The sequence below is a fragment of the Sciurus carolinensis genome, chromosome 6, assembly GCF_902686445.1.
Source record: "Sciurus carolinensis chromosome 6, mSciCar1.2, whole genome shotgun sequence".
NCBI lineage: Eukaryota > Metazoa > Chordata > Mammalia > Rodentia > Sciuridae > Sciurus > Sciurus carolinensis.
The window spans coordinates 91,938,284-91,958,099 of record NC_062218.1 but is presented as its reverse complement, the minus strand read 5'-3'; the positions used below and the strand labels follow the sequence as shown (position 1 = coordinate 91,958,099).

Below are 19,816 nucleotides of genomic sequence, written 5' to 3'. Positions count from 1 at the left end.
GGTCCTGGAAGCTAGGAAGTTCAAGAGCATGGTAGCAGTACCTGGCAGGAGCCTTTGTGCTACATCATAATATGGTAGAAGAGCAAGCTTGAGACAGGAGGCAAGAGGGGCCAAACTTTTAACAAACTCACTCTTACTGTAAATAACCCATTCCTGTGATTATAGCATTAATCCATTTATAAGGGTACAGCCCTTCTAAACCTAATCATCTCATAAAGATCCTGCTTCTTAATACTGTTAAAATTAAATTTCAACCTAAGCTTTGGAGGGTATCTTCAAACCATAGCTCTACTTTTTTTATTTGTTATTTTACTGAGGATTGAATCCAGGGGTACTTTGCTACTGAGCTATATCATCAGGCCTTTTTATTTTTAGACAGTGTCTTGCTTATTTGCTGGGGTTTGCTTTAAACTAGTGATACTCTTGCCCCAGCCTTCTGAGTCATTGAGATTACAGGCATGCACCACCATGCCCAGCCATAGCTCTATTCTTTGTCTAATTCACTATGTCATTGTTCAACTGAGTCTTTGGGTCTTTTTTCTTAAGAAGACTCCCATGCAGCATAAAAAAATTTATATGCTTTTTTTTTTTTTTCTGTGCATTCTACCTTATGGTAATTTAATTCTCAGGCCTCACTGGGAAATTCTGAGGGTAGTCCTAAAATCTTGCCTTCCCCGAAGAGTACATCTCAAGATAATTCATATGGTTAGTTTTAAAGTCCTATAATTTAAAACCTATAAAAGAGCATATATTACTTGAAAGAAAATTTGTCACCTCCCTGCCATTTTTTTCAGGATGTGAATTCTAGTTTTTAGGTTAATACTTGAAAATATTTTCAACATAGTTGTGACTGAACAGTTTATCAGGGAATCAGGCATTTAATAGTGACAAGTAGCTTATGCTTCTCAGAGTGAAAACATGAGAATTTATATAACCTAAAGTTCTGGTCCTTTTCTGATAACATTGAATCAGAGCCATTTCATAGTTAGAGATTTGCTTTTAAGTCTTATACTTTGAGATAAAAATGCTTCAAAGGTAAGAAAGGAAAAGTGCTTGGTGAAGTTAAGTGTAAAAGCCATGACATATGTATATGTGTTTGTGCACATGTGTATGCACACACCCCACCAACCATGAAAACTGTTGCCTCTTGAGAATGAAATGAAAATAGAAATTGTCACTTACTTTTAATTTATTCATGAGTTGATTATCTGGTGTATGGATTTTCCAGACCTTCTATTTCTCTTTATTTTTCCCCACTTTTCAATTTGTTCTAATCAGATGCCTATTGATAAAGAAAAAACTTGTTTTTTTTTTTTTTCTTTTTTATTACCACCAACTGTACTTGAGGGTGTGACATGTCTACCCATGCAATAATTTAAACTTGGTCTTTGTTAGTTACCAAAAGAAGTTGGAAATTATGTTTGGTATGTTGTTGTATATGCAATTATTTATTATCATGGATAAGTGAAAGCTAATTTTTAAATAATAAAATTTAGAAAATGTATTTGAATAAAATAGGCATAATCATTAGTTTTTCATAACATTGTACAGATAGGTTTAAATTCAAATGTTACTTCCTTGGGGAAGCCTTCCATAATCTACCCCTGACTCATTTGGGCAGCCCCCTTTTATTTTGGCAGGCCCATTTTTATGCTCATAACCTACTATATCTGACTTCATAGCATTTATTTTAATTATTTACTCACATGTGCATCACCTTTACATTGTCAGTGTTTTGGTTTTGCTGTGCTGAGTAGTTGGTCTTGTTCACTTCAGCATAGGGCCTGCCTCCGAGTAGGCACAAAGTGTTTTAGTCAGCTATTTCACTGCTGTGACTAACTGATCTAACTTGCACAATTATAGAGGAGGAAAGGTTTGTTTAAGGGCTCACATTTCAGAGGTCTTAGTCCATAGAAATTCGGCTCCATTCCTCAGGGCTTGAGATGAGACTGAATATCTTGGCGGAAGAGCATGGCAGAGGGAAGCATCTCACTTCATCAGGAAACAGAGACTCTGCTCTCCAGATATGGAATATATACCCCATAGCCACGCCTCCAATGAATCACTCCCTCCAGCCACATCCTACCTGCCTCCAGCTGCCACTCAGTTAATTCCATCACTGATTAGGTTAAGACTCCTACAATCCAATCATTTCTCCTCTGAACATTCTTGCACTGTCTCACACATGAGCTTTTGGGGAACACCTCACATCCAAACCGTAACACAGAGTATTTGTTGAATAAAAGGCAAGGGAAACAATTTACTCCATGTAGTAGAAATGGGAAATGAATATAAAGATAACTTTACCAAGGTTACATTACTAATGACTAGGAAGTATAGGATTAAATAACACCCTGCAAATCTCAAAACATTGACAATTTACATAACTAAAAATTTCCAGCCACATAAATTTGTTAATCTTTATATAAACTAGAAGTTGAATATTTTTTGGCTATATATAATTACACGCACATACACACACACACAACACAAAGTTTTTATTTTAGTTCAGTAGTAAAAATCTGGTCTGTTTTATAGAGGAGTTCCAAACCATGTCTGAGATATTGCCTTTGCTATATTTGGAGAATTCTATGGATATCTGTTTCAAAAATGTTAGATTTTCTGTTGTACATAAATACTAGGAGTCTTTTGGGAAAAAATTAGATTTCCTTGTATAAATGTAAAAAATTTGGAATTACAATAAGGTGAACATTTTAGAAAATACATTCCCAGACTTAAAGTTATTTTCAAGGTGGCATTTGCTGTTTAAAGAATTGATAGCCCTTACCAATCCAGAAGAATAAGACTAACTGTACATTATGCAGGAATTTTTGGAAATGCTTTGACAATTTAGATGTTAACACTTATAGGTGTTTGCTATTTAAACTACATACTATAATGTTAGATATATGATGATTGATAAAAGTCTTTAGTTTTTCTTATTTTTAATTCAGCTTTTCATTATTTTTCTTCAAGGAAACTTTTTTTTATTGCCAATGAGATTTTGGGGTGGGTACTGGGAATTGAATTCAGGGGCACTCAACCACTGAGCCACATCCCCGCCCTATTTTGTATATTATTTAGAGACAGGGTGTTACTGAGTTGCTTAGTGCCTTGCTTTTACTGAGACTGACTTTGAATTTGTAATTCTCCTGCCTCAGCCTCTCGAGCTGCTGGGATTACAGGCATGTGACACCATGCCTGGCTGCCAACTAGATTTTAATAGTACTCTAGTATCTACTGATAATATGTTGCTAGGAAATTGTGAATATATTTTTAATGTTAAATACCTTTGATCATTAGAAAACTGCTCTTTGAATACCTTTTTTGTTGTAGAAAACTTAGTTTTAAGCTACTTTTTTGCTATAGAATGAATCTAAATTTTTCCAATCATTAGAGTATTAAAAATTATTTTTCATTATTCAAACTTTAAAATTAGTAATGTAGTTATTGCTAATAATTATTCCTTACCTAAAGCTACAGGATAAGATTTCAAGCAATTTTGGACTATATTTATATCTTAAAAATTATATATATTATTAGGTAAATTATAATTGTTCATAATATTGGGTTCCTTTTGACAAAATCAAACCTGCAAGGAATTTGATTTCAGCCCCTATTCCCCCTCCTACTTTCTTTCTTCCTCTCTCCATCTTTTCTCCCTCCTCCCTCTCCTTTCACTCTTTTATTTGTATTTGATTGGTACTTTCTACATATTAAATAATGGAGATATTCTCTTTGGTACAATTATGTATGTATCTAGCATGTTTCTGTAAGATTCATTCCACATTTCTTTCCCCTTCCCTTCCTTCCTCCCTCTCTCTTGTTCTCCTACTTCTACTACACTGATCTTCCCTATATATTTTTATATAGGGTTCCCTTCCCAATATTCTTTATGTGTGCTTCAACTCTATCATTCTCGCCTGTCACTTTGCAAAGTCCAGGAATAAGAAAGATTTGAAAATAGTTTACCTGAGTAAGAAAAGCTTAAGTACAACTAAGTACTCTCCCCTTATCTGTGGTTGCACTTTCTATGGTTTCAGTTAGTCTGTTGTGGTCTACAAGCATTGAACAGAAAGTTCCAGAAATAAATAAGTTTTCAATTGCTTGATGTTCTGAGTATGATAAAATCTTTCAGTGTCCCACTCCCTTTTACCTGGGACCTGAATCATCCCTTCCCCGAGCATATCTATCCCCTAGCTATTCCACCACCCACTTGTTAGTCACGTAGAAGTCATCTTGGTTAACAGGTTGTGTTCAAGTTACCCCTATGTTGTAGCTTAATGCTCCATCACAATGCCTATGTTATTCATTTAATTTTGACTCATCACTTATAATTTCACATTATTACAAAAAGAAAGTTGAGCACAGTGTAATAAAATATTTTGAAAGAGGCCTCATTCACCTAACATTTATTATAGCATACTGTCTTATTATTTGTTAGTAATCTCTTCCTCTGCCTAATTTATAAACTAAATTTTATCATAGATATGTTTACATAGGGAAAAAAGGCAGTATATGTAAGGTTTGAGTCTGTCCATGGCTTAAGGCATCTGGTGGGGATATTGGAATATATATACTGGAGAAAACGGGATAATTATATTTATTTATATGAAGAACTATATTACATCTCTGTAAGAGTTAAACTTCATTATAATCTTAAACCTTGCAACTGAAAATATGATCTGAGAACCAGCAGTATACAGCCATTACTAAATTAGTATATCCGTTATGGAAAGTAGTATGGAGGCTCATCCAAAAACTAGAAATAGAACTACCATATGATTTAGCTATCCCCCTACTGGGTGACTATCCCCCAAAAAATGAAATCAGTATGTCAAAGAGATATCTGTATTTCCATGTTTGTACAGCAATTTTTTTTTGATAGCTAAGATACGGAATAAATCTAGGTATCCATGTTGGATAAATGGAAAATTAAGAGTATTATGCACAATGGAATATTAATCATAAAAAGAAAGAAATCATATCATTTATGGCAACGTTGATGAGCCTGAAGGACATTATATTAAGTGAAGCAAGTCAGGCATAGAAGGACAAACACTGTATGTTCTCATTTATATTTGAAAGTTGAATAAATTGATCTCATAGAAGTAGAGTACAGAAGAGTGATTTCCAGGCTGGGAAAGGTAAAGTTGGTGGCAGGGAGGCAGAGAGGATGGAGAGAAGATGGGTAACAGGTACAAGGATGCAGTTGGATAGGAGAAATAATTTTTAATGTTCTGTAGCACTGTAGGTTAACTATGGTTGACAACAATTGAATATTTAAAAATAGCTGGTACAGAGGATTTTGAAAGTTCCCAATACAGAAATGATAAATGTTTGGGGTGATTGATATGCCAGTTATTCAATCTAATCATTATACCTTGTTTATGAGTATTGAAATATCACATTGTATATTATAACTATGTATAATTATTATGTGTCAATTAAAAATAAATTTTAAAACACTATAGATAACTTTAGGAAAAAAAAAAGAAAATGTAGAAATTTAGGCAGTCAGGTCCCACCTGCTGAGATCTGTGTCTTAACAAGGTGTGATTTGCATTCATCTTAATTTTTGAGATTTTCTAGTTTATAATAAGTTGCTCAAACAAAAATGAAAACAAGTCTGATGATAGGGTGATTATTGTTTTTCAAAGATTGACTTTTAATAATGGTGCAAATGCTATTAGTTTTGATGAAAATAAGCATGTTACTGTATATGTGAGCCCTGAGAACAATGGTTGATTATTTCTTAATGAATGGCATGTTGAGAAATCCTAAGTAGGATCTTCTTTGTAGGGGTTGATTTTATTCATTAAATCATTATTAAGTATTGGGTTTAATATATTCTGGGTATAAGAATTGTTGAGAAGAGTAACTAGTATTGGTAATAATGGTTTTTTTTGGTTTCTGTCATTTGAAAATATGTATAATTGAGTCAAACATCTAGATTTAGATTGATATTTTTAAACATCAAATTGTAATTCTTTTTCTTATGATAAGTGCAAATAATTTTTGTTTTCTTACCCTGATTAAATAGAATGACTAATAAATTATTATTTCAAACAATAAAATAAGAGCTATCTTAGCTTAGTCATATCAAAGTAACTAAAAGTTCAATAGAATAATTGGTGTCCAACTATGAAAACAGGAAAGATCTTTTTAATGGAGGCAAATCATTGATTAAAAACACCTAAATTATTTTATTGCTTCTTAGTAGAGTGTTATGCTCTTGACACCATTAATATATAATAGTCTTTTAGTATAGAATAAACTCATGGCTCATGGATAAAAGAAATAAGACTTTGACTATGACAGTGTAAGTAAAAGTTGAAAATATATTTCTCAAATATTGCTATAATTCAGTTTTTTGTATTTACTTATATAGGATGAGGAAATGTAAACTAGGAAAGTACAAAGAAATTGGTTTATTCTTTAATTGAAATTACAAGAGTATAATTGATATTTTCATACTAAGATTTGTCCTACTAAAGTAATTACCATGGGTCAATAAAGGAGCTGGCAAGACTTGGAGAGCTAATCTTTGCACTCATCCTTGAACCTTTTTTAACAAATGAAAATGTGTTCTAGATGAAAACCCTGAATACCTCTTTAATTCACTCGTGTGTAAGAAAATTTCAGCTTATCAAGAATTGAAATCCCTTATTTTCATTGTTAGCCCAGTTATTCCTATATATTTATAAACATTGGAAAATAGAGCTAGCATACAAACAGGGATCATCTTGCTACTTTGTATAATGATTTATAAAGTTGACTATTTTTTCATCTATGTTCTCTTGGCCAGTTTAAATAATTTAGGTCCCCTGTTGTTTTTCTATCTTTTGATCTATTGGTATAGAGCACCTGACCCTTTGAATGTTTTTGGTGCTTTTAAATTGTAGAAGTCATACTGGAACAAGAGTACTTATCTTTCTTCTGAGTTGATTGGAACTAAAAGAGTTAATTGATAATGAGGTGCACAAAGTTGAGGTTTTTTTTTTTACTTGTATTTGCATTTGCATTTATTTTATGCTGAATTTATTCCCATGCCATAAATTTTTGTTTCTTTAGTTTCTTCAGGGATATCTTTTTCTTATATGCAGCCTCTTCTGGTTTAGGAAAAATTTGTTTCTTTTCAATTAAGATTATCTCAATGAGGCAGGAGGAAGGAACCCTGTATGGGTTAATCTGACCGTGAATTCTGAAACTATGGTGGCACATCTTGGGTGCTTTGTTTACCTGGATATATATGTTCAATGATCAGAGAATTATTTAACCCCTTAAATTCAGCATTACTCTGTATTTTTAAGAATGTGCAGCAAAAAATTCAGCACTCTTTTTGGGCTACCTCCCTGTGTCCAGCCCCACTGTTTGGCGTGGGCACATCTCCCAACTCCACCATTGTAACACCAAAATGGCACACATTGCTTCTTTAAAGTGATATCTTTCGGGCGCTTGGTGGCTTTTCAGATGTGCATCCCCTCGATGGCCTGCAAAGTGAACATGAAGATTTGAACCTCTTGATCTGCATGATTTTGGGGGGGTTTCTGGGTCAAGAGAATAGCAGACCATTTTTCACAGATCACCTCATGCTGCATATAGGAAGAGTAGAGATTCTTTTTGCAGTGCTGGGGATTGAACCCAGGGCCTTGTGCTTGTGAGGTGAGTACTCTAACAACTGAGCTTTTATCCCCAGCCCGAGATTCTTTAGAATACTTCATATTAAACACTGCAAGTTGCATTGGGCTTTTTTTTTTTTTTTTTGAATAGAGATAATTATTTCCCTCTCATCATGATTTCTAAAGTTAATTTTCTTGAACACTTGGCAACCTGGAGAAGTCTATGGGAACTTCCTCAGGATAATGTTAAAATTCATAGGTGTGTGCTTCTCTTTTATCAAATTAAATAATACCTTTGACTAATAACTATGATAAGTTTGAGATGGCAATGAACATTAATGCTATTTCAAGATATCTGCACCAACTATACTATGATATGGAAACACCTTTGATTTCTATTGGTGAGAACTACTGTGGTTTATTGCCAAATATTGATAATTAAAGGAAATTATATAGAGATTAGTGAAGGTAGAAGTATAATGAAGGTTGGAGAAAGTAAATAGAAGTATTTCAAATAGGAATTGAATTTAAAAACTATTTTCCTACCCAAATTTATTGAACCATTAGAGTTTACAACTATAGAATCAGAACCCTTTGTCTTGCTTTCACTGAATTTTTTTCTGAAATATAAAAAAAAATTATATTAGGTGAATAGTTGTATCACCTAAAAATAATAATTTTTCTTCTTTTTTCCAATCTTCATCAGTATTCTTTTCCATTTTATTTTGGCCAAGACCTCTAGAACTGTATTCAAGAGAATTGATCCTAGTAGTCTCCTTTCTTTTTGTTCCTGATCTTAAAAGGGAATGCAGGTTCTCTATTAACAATAACGTTCATGTAGGTTTTTGTTAACACCTATTTTTTGCTATCTAAGATTATGGAGCCTCAAATTAGACAGTAAGTTGGTGTAACAAGATTCTTAATTGGTTATATATGGTTTAGGAGTTTTGCATAGTGAGTAGTGAGAGGTAAGAAAGTGAGGAAAATTAAAAACTGAAAAAATTTTGAATTTATTTTGTCACTGATTTCCATTAGCAGATATTCAGCTAAATTCAGGTAGAAAAATATTCTTGTATATAGCTTTTACCATTTTAAGTAAGTTATCGTGCATTTATATTTTAAGGCTTTATTTTTCAATCGTGAAAAAATAATAAAATTTATCACTTGTTTTTCTTGTATTAATGATGTATTGAACTACCTTTGCATTTCAAAACACATCATAGTTTCTAAATCAATAATTTATCTTTTCTCTGTATCTATCCTGCTATTCATTTCATCTATTATATTTTTAAATCACATTTGTTAAATTATCTTGCCAATATTTGACATTATTTTTAGTGATTTGTTATTAATACTTTGCTGATATCTTTCCTTATTTCCTTAACTTTTTAATGTTTATTTAAAATTATTGGTACATCTATTCCAATAATTCTACTTAAAAAGATATATAAAACCCTTCACAAGACAATATAGTTTTATTTTTCAATGATGTAAAGGAGAACACTGTATGATTGATGAAAGGACTAGAGCAAACTTGTGTAGCTCAACAGCCAGGAGTTCTGTGGACTGGGCTCAGCATCAGATTTGTCCTGATCCTTGCTGTGATCTGGTGCCATCTAGTGGCCATTGCCTCTTCTGGCTTAAATGTCCATTGGCACAATTTTGTTTCCTGAAATCCAGGATAGCAGCTGCATTTACAAGAATCTCTTGCTTAGTTGTCTTTTGTTTTGTGTGTCTGACTGGCATAACTGGTCTGTGAGAAACCTGGGAGTTTAAGAACTCCATGTCTCCCTCTCTGCTTCCACTTCCTGTCTCCTATCTTCACTCCTATCTATGTTTAGAGTTTAAAATTTCCTAAATAGGTTTATGTTCTTCCTAACTGATTTCTAGACTAAATCTTATTCCTACCATATACTTACTTTGTATGGTAATGTGAATTGGCAAGAGCCAAAATCCAGCCTGTGATTATTGTTAATCTGGCAGAGAACTCCTGGCATTACTGAATCCCTGTTGATCGTTCTCTTGTCTTCTCTACCTATAGATTTTACCTTCACTTTATAAGTTCCCTTAAGCAGTTCTGTGTTGCTGACACGAACTCTGCTGTCTGTTTTCCAGGATGTGATGCCTTTGGTCCTTGAACCCAGGGTCTTGCATATATTTGCTAAGCACATGCTCTACCATACAGCTACACCCACAGCCCATTTTCTTTTCTTTTTTTTTTTTTTTTTTTTGAGTGTACTATAACTACTTTCCACACAATGCTACAATTTTGGGGGGATTGATTTTTGTGGAGAAAACCAGTAGTTGACAGAATTTATCATCTTGACAGGTAACTGAGAATCAAGTTTCATCTTCACTGAGGTTAAAAAACTATTAGTAACAAATAAATAACCTTAAAAATAGTATTTTGTTACATTGCCTTCTGGTATTTAAATATTTATTATACTAGCTTTAAAAAATATCCTTTTAGGTACTCTGTATACTTATATGATTCTTTTTATTTGAGAATTCCTTTTGCCTTTTGTTTTCTTATGTTTTTATGTCTCATATACATTTTCTACCCCAAGAAGTTGAACATGTCTTAAATTTTAGAAGTTTTTCACATTTTTTTAAGCAACATTTTTACAGAGCCCCTTCACATGTTAATTGTATTCATTTCTAGCTGATACAATATGGAGGAGACTATAAGACTGAGAGGCTGGCTGTAACATTTCAAATTTTTATTGTTTTTTTTTTTTTTAAATTGGTTGCTGAGATCTAATTTGTATCACTAGGACTTCTTTTAAATTCTGTTGGAAAAACAATACATTTTATGTGTATCAAAAAAATTCTCTTTGTGTTACTATTTTTAGGGATACATCCTGGGTAGTCTTATGTTGACTACTTTTCTAGATAGTATCCTTCAGAAGAATTTATATTATAGATCCCTGTTATCTGATTTTCAACCAGTTTAAAGCCACAAAACTTGTGGAAATAGACTTAATGTGTGGAAATAAATATGTCTCATGTTAAAAATGATATTCTGTCTTTGTTGTTTTCTGGTAGATAGATCTAGATTTTATTATGGGCAGATCAGTCATTTCAGTGACACAAGCTCAGAAATAAGTTAAATTCTCACAAACTAGTAAAACCTATTGCTAATGAATGAAAAATCACTTACTATACTGCTTTAAAAACAAACAAAAACACCTCAAACTTATTCTTTCTCTTTTATAAATGTACCTTTGAATATGCCAACATGTAAGAATCAGTGAACAAGAATAATCATATCAGTTTCTATATTTATGGTTTTATAAAATATAACAAAGAATAGATTATAGGAACAACCAAATGAAAAAGTTAAAATTTATTTTATGATGTGTGTATATATATTAAAATATACTACATGCTAAGCCTTCAGTCACATCTATTTTTAGAATAATTGTGTTCTGCCACGATTATGTTGTATCTTAATACTCTTCAAGATTTCAAAATGACGTATTTCAGTATGCCAAAGAGTAACTTATAAATAAATATGTATTCAGATATATGTATATTCAGTGTTTTTTCAGGATGACTTAAATAATCTCTCTGATGGAGAGAACACCTAACATTCTTTTCCATCAAATTACATGAGTCCTTTGTTACACTTACTGAAGCCAAACTAAGTTATTTCAAATATCATAGATATGTGTATGAAGCAACACATTTAGTATACAGATTACACAGTCATATTGTAATAAATTGTGACCAAATAGCCCTCCCACACATACATTTCAACTTCAAGGAGGAGGACATGAGAATTAGCATAAGCATTGGGACTTAGTGATTTTCTGAATGGCCTAATGCAGTGCCTCTGATAGCTCTATTGGAAAAGGCAGAGGGTAGGGCTATATATTTTTTCTTTATCATTATTATTTAGCTAATCTTTATGGAGGAAATATTTTTATAAAGTTATATCTTATTATAGATTATTATTCTGCATATCAACATACTATAACTTCTTTAGTTACTCTTAAATATCACAGTTAAAAGAACTGTTTGAGAAATTAGAGGCATTTATGATTTCTATTTTCTGTCAGTGTTCAGTTCAGTGATGTCTGTTGTATTCCCGATAGTGGTGATTTCAGATTTTTGCCAAATCAGCAAACATGCTCACAGAGGTGGGAAAAAGAAAAGCAAGGGGGACAGAGTTTACTCTCCAGGTGGGTATTGAGTTTGGGAAGAAACAATGTATAGGCAGAAAGATCTAGAGATTAGTAATTGATGTCTTGTCTCCTCTAAAACACCAGAGAATATATAATCTAACTAATTCAGGCTCAACCGAAGCAATCATTTTTGAATATCTTGCAACTTAAAAATATCTGTGTTATTCTACCTTTAATAGAAACACAGTTTATGTTTGTTAAAAAGTATCATATTGGGCTGGGGATATAGCTCAGTTGGTAGAGTGTTTGCCTTATAAGCACAAGGCCCTGGGTTCAAATCCCCAGCACCGCAAAAAAAGTATTATATCTATCTCATTTACCAGTAGGTTTCTTTAATGTGATACAACTTGAACATTCCAAAAATTTGAAATTCTAGAGTCTATAAATTCATGCCTTAATTATTTCCATGAGTACCTGTAAGGATACCTGTGCTGTGTAAAAAGGTGATTATTATTTCTATGTGAACTTTTCTTTACAAATTAACTGTGTCCATATTTGCCTAATTACTTCTTAAATTATTGCTAGTTCTAATTTTCTCTAATGGTTAATGATGTGTGTTAAAACTAGGGAGGGTGGGATGAGTAGGGAGGTCAGCTGGTAGCATGATCTGAGCTACCTTATTCATTTTTTCTTGTAAAGAGTACAGAAAGGAATTGAGTTACATTGGTAAGTTACATGGACTCTGGAACAACCATTAAATGGTAAAATAGTACTTCTGTAATATTAAGAACTTAAGGTGAAGAGGTGGTATTTTATGCTTTAAGAAATATAAAAATGAGAACATAAGGTGGTAAACTAGAAGGAGGCTGCATTCCTTGTTGCTCTGTGACCTGGGACTCAAGCAGAGGAAATAGTGTTTCTCTGTGAGACAGCCCTCACTGCCCATTGATCCCTTATTCTTTGCCCCCTGTTTGTCCACTCAATTATCAGCCCTTTGCCAGTATATGGCCTACCTTTCACTTGCAGATCTCTTGTTGACTGCTGTGGCACCTACTGGGTACCCATTTGCCTGTCTTTTGCTGCCCATTGCCCACGTTTGGTCTACACTTTACTTGCCACCCAATGTCTACCCAGCATCACCCACTGAGTGCCTGCCATTTACCTGTAGACCACCCACAGACTGCCCGTACAGTGCCTGCTACCCCTTGCTGCCTGGAAGTTCATTGTCAGGGTACCTGCAGGTTTGCATGTAACCACCACCGTTTTGGGTCACCAGCTGGAGTCTGGGAGTCCAGGGCCAAGGGGCCTGCAGGTTTGCTGCAGCTACTCTGACCATCTTGGGGCATGGCTGCCTCAGTCTGGGGACACTGGCTAGGGCCTAGAAATATATTATCAGGGTACCTCCAGGTCTGGTTGCACCCAAGGTCTTCCTGCTGGGGGTGCTAGTGGCTGCTATCTGGTGACCTTTTTGTAGGATAGCTTGCTTCTTTGTGTGAGTACATCGCTGGTGGTCTCTGCAAGTTGGAACTGCATAGAGATCCTGGGACTGCAGCAAGGTAGAGCCTGGGGAAGCTGAAGCCCAAGCCATTCAATTGCAACTGGGTATGTGTGGGCCAGTCTGGGTCTGGCAAGCCTGTGGAAAGCTGGAGGCTAGGGACAGTTCCTGGGGAGGGGGGAGGAGAGTTCAGGTTGGAGAAACTGGAGAAAACTGGACTCTCTCCAGCTCAATGAGTCCTGAAGAACGCAGGGACAGAAGGGGCTAGCTACAATGAGTGGGAAGACTAGAAGAGGGAGTGAGGGCATCTTACTATCTACTTGTCCTGCCAACTGGTCTGGCACCCTCGGGACTGGAGCTGCTTCAGACAACTTCACCTACTGGCAGAGTAGGGATACGGAAAAAATTTTTGAAAGTCAACAGAAGCAATGGGCAATTTTCCATAGAGACTTTCCTTTTTTTTTTTTTTTCTTTCTTCCCCCTTTTCTTATATCTCTACTATCTTTGAATCCAAATATTTTTCATGCATCGATTTATCGAATAGTGGGATATCTTAATAGTATATTACAATTTGGTTATGTATTCTTATATTTTTACCTTTAAAAAAAAAACTGTATATTTTCTTCTCTCATTTATCTGTCTCCCTGGACTCTCTTTCTCACTTCTCTCGTGCTTATAGCCAACCTCTATTAATTCCTCCTTCACTCTTACTATAAATTTTCATATTTATCTTTTCTTCTTCTCTATTATAAACATTACATCTTATACTACTTCTGTTCCCTTTCTGTCCATCATTTGAAATGGTAAACCCTTTTAGCAAACTTACTGTTTATCTTGTAGACAATAATTGAACACATCATTTCTTTTTATTTCAACAAAACTGTAGACTCCTTAATAGGAGCTATTAAGTTTAAGGTTGTATATTGTTTGCATTGGGCGCTGTTAATAGTAGTCTTCCCCTTAAAGGTGAGGTAGTGGAAGCCTTCAGGGACACTATTAAGATTATAAGGTAGAAACTGTTCTGCCTCAGATCCATACCACTAGATGGGAAGACACACAAACAACATTAAAAATGAGGGAGCAAAGTGCCTCAAACAAACCAAGATGTTTCAACAATAGAATCCATAGACAACACAGTAGGAGAAATGTCAGAGAAGGAAATTAGAAAGTACATAGTTGAACTGATCTGCAAAGTAAAAGATAGTATAAGGAGTGAAATCAAAGAGAAAATACAGGAAGTGAAAGATCACTTCATTAAAGAGTTAGAAATTGTGAAAAAAAACAAGCAGAAATACTTGAAATGAAGGAATTAATAAACCAAATTATAAATTTAATAGAAAACATCACCTACAGACTAGACCACTTGCAAGATAGTACCTCAGACAATGGAGACAAAATATATATTCTTGAAAATAAAGCCAACCGCACAGAGAAGATGTTAAGAAATCATGAACAAAACTTCCAGAAAATATGGGATAACATGAAAAGACCAAATTTAAGATTTATTGGGATAGGTGAAGGCGTGGAGATACAAAGGAATGTACAATCTTTTCAATGACATAGTATCAGAAAATTTCCCAAATCTAAAGAATGAAATGGAAAATCAAGTACAAGAGGCTTACAGAACCCCAAATATACAAAATTACAACAGAACCACCCCAACGCACATTATTATGAGAATGACTAATATATAGCATAAGGGTAGAATTTTAAAGGCTGTGAGAGAAAAAAATTCAAATTACATATAGGAAGAAACCAATTCAGATCTCAGCTGCCAGGAAATCCTGGAACGACATATATGAAGCTCTGAAAAAAAATGCCAATGGATAATTTTATATCCAGGAAAACTAAGCTTCAGAATTGAAGATGAAATAAAACCTTCCATGATAAAAGTTAAAAGAATTCACAACTAGAAAACTGCTCTGCAGAACATTGTTAGAAAAATATTCCATGAGGAGGAAATGAAAACAAACAAAGCAAAACAAACAAACAAAAAACCCAAAACCAGCAAAGGGAGGAATTAAACTAAAGAAAAGGTTAATCAAGGGAGAAAAGGTTAATCAAGGGAGTCAAGTTAAAAACCAAAAATAAACCAAAATGACTGGGAATACAAATCATATCTCAATAATAACCCTGAATATTAATGACTTAAGCTCATCAGTCAAAAGACTTAGACTGGCAGATTGGATTTAAAAAAAAAAAAGACCCAACAATATGCTGTCTTCAAGAGACTCACCTCCTAGGAAAAGAGATCCACAGAGTTAAGGTGAAAGATTGAATTTCGTACATACATGGGGGATCTATCATATCAGATAAAGTGGACTTCAAGCCAAAGTTAGAAGGGATAAAGGACATTTCATACTGCTTAAGGGAATCATACATCAACAAGACATAACAATTGTAAATATATATGCCTCCAAAAATGGAGCATCCACATGCATTAAACAAACCCTTCTCAATTTCAAGAATCGAATAGACCACAACACAATAATACTGGGGGACCTTAACACACCTCTCTTACCACTGGATAGATCTTCCAAACAAAAACTAAACAAAGAAATTATAGAATTAAATAATACAATCAATAATTTAGACATATATAGAGTATTTCATCCGTCATTGAGTGAATACACTTTTTTCTCAGAAGCACTTGGATCCTTCTTTAAAACAGATCATATGTTATGCCACGAAACAACTCTTAGCAAATACAAAAAAGTAGAAATATTACCTTGCATTCTATCAGAGTATAATGGAATGGAACTAGAAATCAATGATAAAATAAAAAAAAAATAGAAATTACTCCAACACCTGAAGACTAAATAACATGCTACTGAATGATGAATAGATAGCAGTAGAAAGCAGGGAGGAAATGAAAAAATGCTTAGAGGTAAATGATACCACATATCAAAATCTGGGACACTGTGATGGCAGTGCTAAGAGGAAAGTTCATTGATTTGAGTTCGTACACTAAAAGAAAAAAAGTCGACAAATAAATGACCTAACATTACATCTCAAAGCCCTAGAAAAAGAACAAATCAATACCAAGAGCAGTAGAAGACAGGAAATAACTAAAATTAGAGCTGAAATAAATGAAATCGAAACAAAAGAACAATTGAAAAAATAGATGAAACATTGATTCTTTGAAAAAAATAAAATTGATAAACCTTTAGCTACACTAATGAAGAGAAAGAGAAAACCCAAATTACTAAGATTCATGATGAAAAAGGAAAAATCATGATGGACACTACTGAAATACAGAAGATAATCAACTCTTGAAAATTTATACTTCAATAAAATAGAAAATCTCAAAGACATCAACAAATTTCTAGAGACATGTGAACTATCCAAACTGAATCAAGAGGACATACACATTTTTTGGTGTGTTTTTAAAATAGCATTTATTTTTTAAATGTTAATGTGTGCATTACAGGAAAAATAAAAACACAAGCAAAGAACAAAGCCATCCCGTCACAAGCAGCTTAGTTGGACGCTTCCCTCCAGGTCATGCATAAACATACACAATATCCCATTTTGTGTGATTGAGATTGTAGTGTGTATCACGCTTTTCCACACATCATGAATATTCACCAATTCAAAATCCCAAAGCTACATGAGTATTTTTGATAACCAAGAATACACTATACCTACTCAATCTGTTGTCCTTTCTTGGGGACAAAAATTTCACTGAAGACAAATGGCAACAGTCCTCTAGATAGACATATTGGCAGAGTTAAAACTAAAATAATGCATTTCCTTTATGCTCAATTTAAAATGAGACAAAGCAACAGGATACACCAAGCTTGTTTCATTACCAGCTTTCTACTACTAAAGTATTAGCAAGAATGCATGTTCCCAGTGAATTAAAGTATTCCTATGGTACAGCCAGAAGATGCACACACCGGTGGCTCACATGGAAATGTCAATCCTTGAGCACTTGCTCCCATCTTTCCCTGTGTGTGCCCCTGTGCCCCTCTGCTGCCAGCCTAATGAGCAAGTCCTGATACACACTGCCCAGAGACAAAGCAATTCCATGTCCCAGATGCATCTTTTCTATCAATTATGGCAAAAAGTTATTTACAAATTGGCTAATTCACTAACTCTACTTTTTATGATTCACTGTCACCTCAGGACATCTAGAAAGCTTAGATGTTGTGAAATAAAGTATGAACCTTCTGCACAATAAACACAAGTACTTTACCATAAATGCATATAGATCTATGATTATAATCTAAACCTGCCTTCCAGCTACTAGCAAAGAGCACATACCCTCATCCATCCTCTTCTCCCTCAGCACCATTCCAGTGACTAAATTCAGGAATACCCCTAGCTCCAAGAGGTGGATTAACAAGGGTCATTCCCAGAAGACAGTTCTTCCTAAAAACAAACAAAAAGATATTTATATAGGGATTATTTTGCTACTTGTAACAAGGACTTATCCTTTAATACCCAGCAGTATTAACTAAAATGCACATAGAACAATGGCTAGACAATCAGAACTAATCTAAGAGCACAGTGTGCTTCTCTGTGCATACTTTCTCATTCTCCCACCCACCACCCAGTGAATCTTCCAAGTATTCTCCAAGACATCAAGTTCAAAAATTCCATTCTCCTAAATGGCAACCATTCCTATATAGTAACAAAAAAATACTTAAAAGCCATTACTTTAGTCCTCTACTTTTACCATGTATTGTGCACCTTTAAACATCTAGAAACACTAGATGTTTACAACAAGGACTTAAGTTTTAAACTATACATACAGTAGCATTGAATAAACTGCAACACTTACTGAACAAAGGCTACACTCTGAAGCAAAACCCCCTTTTTTTAAAGGCTAGAATTTGAAAGTGTCTTCCAAACAAGAACATTCTGGCCTAGAACCTTTCCCCTTCTAGTCTCTTATCAACCCAGGGGTCAGATATATGCATCTGTAATGCGGAGAGATGACTAACGATTTCATTTCCTAAGTGGTTTTAAGAACAGTCTTTCCTGTGAATTTAACTCGAAGCTTACTCAGTGTGTTAGTTTACTAACTCTACTTATCATACACTGGCAACCTCTTTAACATCTAGATAGACTAGATGCAAATTAGGACCTGTGTCCTTTATATACACTATTTACATAGTAAAACAAAACTCAGATATAAGAGACAATGGTCAGTCTTGCTTCACAGAAAATGTTGGTATAAAGCCCTTTGCATTTTCTTTTCCTTCTTCCTCCCTGAACAAGCACAAATACAACGTGTACTGCTCAGAGAACTGTTTGACATACACATTTTAAACAGACCAATTTTAAGCAATGAAATTAAAGACGCTATCAAAAGCCTACTAACCAAGAAAAACTGAAGACTAGACAGATTCTCAACCAAGTTCTACAAGACCTTCAAAGAAGAATTACACCAATACTCCTCAAATTATTCCATGAAATAGAAAAGGAGAGAAACTTGCCAAACTCATTCTAAGAATCTAGTATCATCCTTATACAAAAACCAGAGAAAGATAAATCAAGGAAAGAAAACTTCAGACCAATATCCCTGATGAACATAGAGGCAAAAATTCTCAAAAAAAAATTCTGGCAAATCACATACAAAAACATATTAAGAAGATAGTGTACCATGATCCAGTGGGGTTCATCCCAGGGATGCATGTTTGGTTCAACATATGGAAATCAGTAAACATAATCCAACACATCAGTAGGCTTAAAGACAAGAATCATATGATCATCTCAATAGATGCAGAAAAAGAATTTCACAAAATACAGCACCTCTTCATGTTCAAAACACTAGAAAAACTAGGGATAGTAGGAACATACATCAACATTGTAAAAGCTATCTGTGCTAAGCCCAAGGCTTACCAAAACTGTTATACAGATTTAATTTTAATTCCTATTAAAATCCCAATAACATTCTTCAAAGGACTAAAAAAAGCCGTCATGAAATTCATTTTGAAAAACAAGAGACCCAGAACAACCAAAGCAATCCTTAGCAAGAAAAGTAAAGCAGGAGACATCACAATACCAGACCATAAACTATACTACAGGGCAGTAATAACAAAAATGGCATGGTATTGGTAGCAAAATAGACATGTTGACCAATGGTACAGAATAGAAGACACAGAGACAAACCCACATAAATATGGTTATCTCATACTAGACAAAGACTCCAAAAACATACATTGGAGAAAAGAAAACCTATTCAACGGATGGTGCTGGGAAAACTGGAAATCCATATGTAGCAAAATGAAATTAAACCTCTATCTCTCATCTTGCAGAAAAATCAACTCAAAGTGAGTTAAAGACTTAGGCACTAGAACAGAGACCCTGGCTTAATAGGACAAAAAGGGGGACCATATCTCCACCATGTTGACTTAGGAACTGTCTTCTATAACCAAACTCCTAAAGCTCAAGAAGTAAAATCAATAATCAGTAAATGGAATGGACTCAAACTAAAAAAGCTTCTCAGCAAAGGAAACAATGTGAAGAGAGAGCCTACAGAATGGGAGAAAATCTTTACCACATGCACTTCAGATAGAGCACTAATCTCTGGGATATATAAAGAACTGAAAAAACTTAACACC

The 19,816-nt window shown here is 34.2% G+C and overlaps 1 protein-coding gene and 1 non-coding gene across 2 annotated transcripts in view; both read left to right on the top strand.

The window, feature by feature from the left end:
* Positions 1-19,816, top strand: part of Fbxl17 (F-box and leucine rich repeat protein 17) — a 515,989-nt gene that overhangs the window by 102,514 nt on the left and 393,659 nt on the right. The gene's annotated exons all lie outside the window — the stretch shown is intronic.
* Positions 12,028-12,102, top strand: Trnai-uau (transfer RNA isoleucine (anticodon UAU)). The gene has a single exon. It is a non-coding gene; the product is annotated as a tRNA-Ile (tRNA).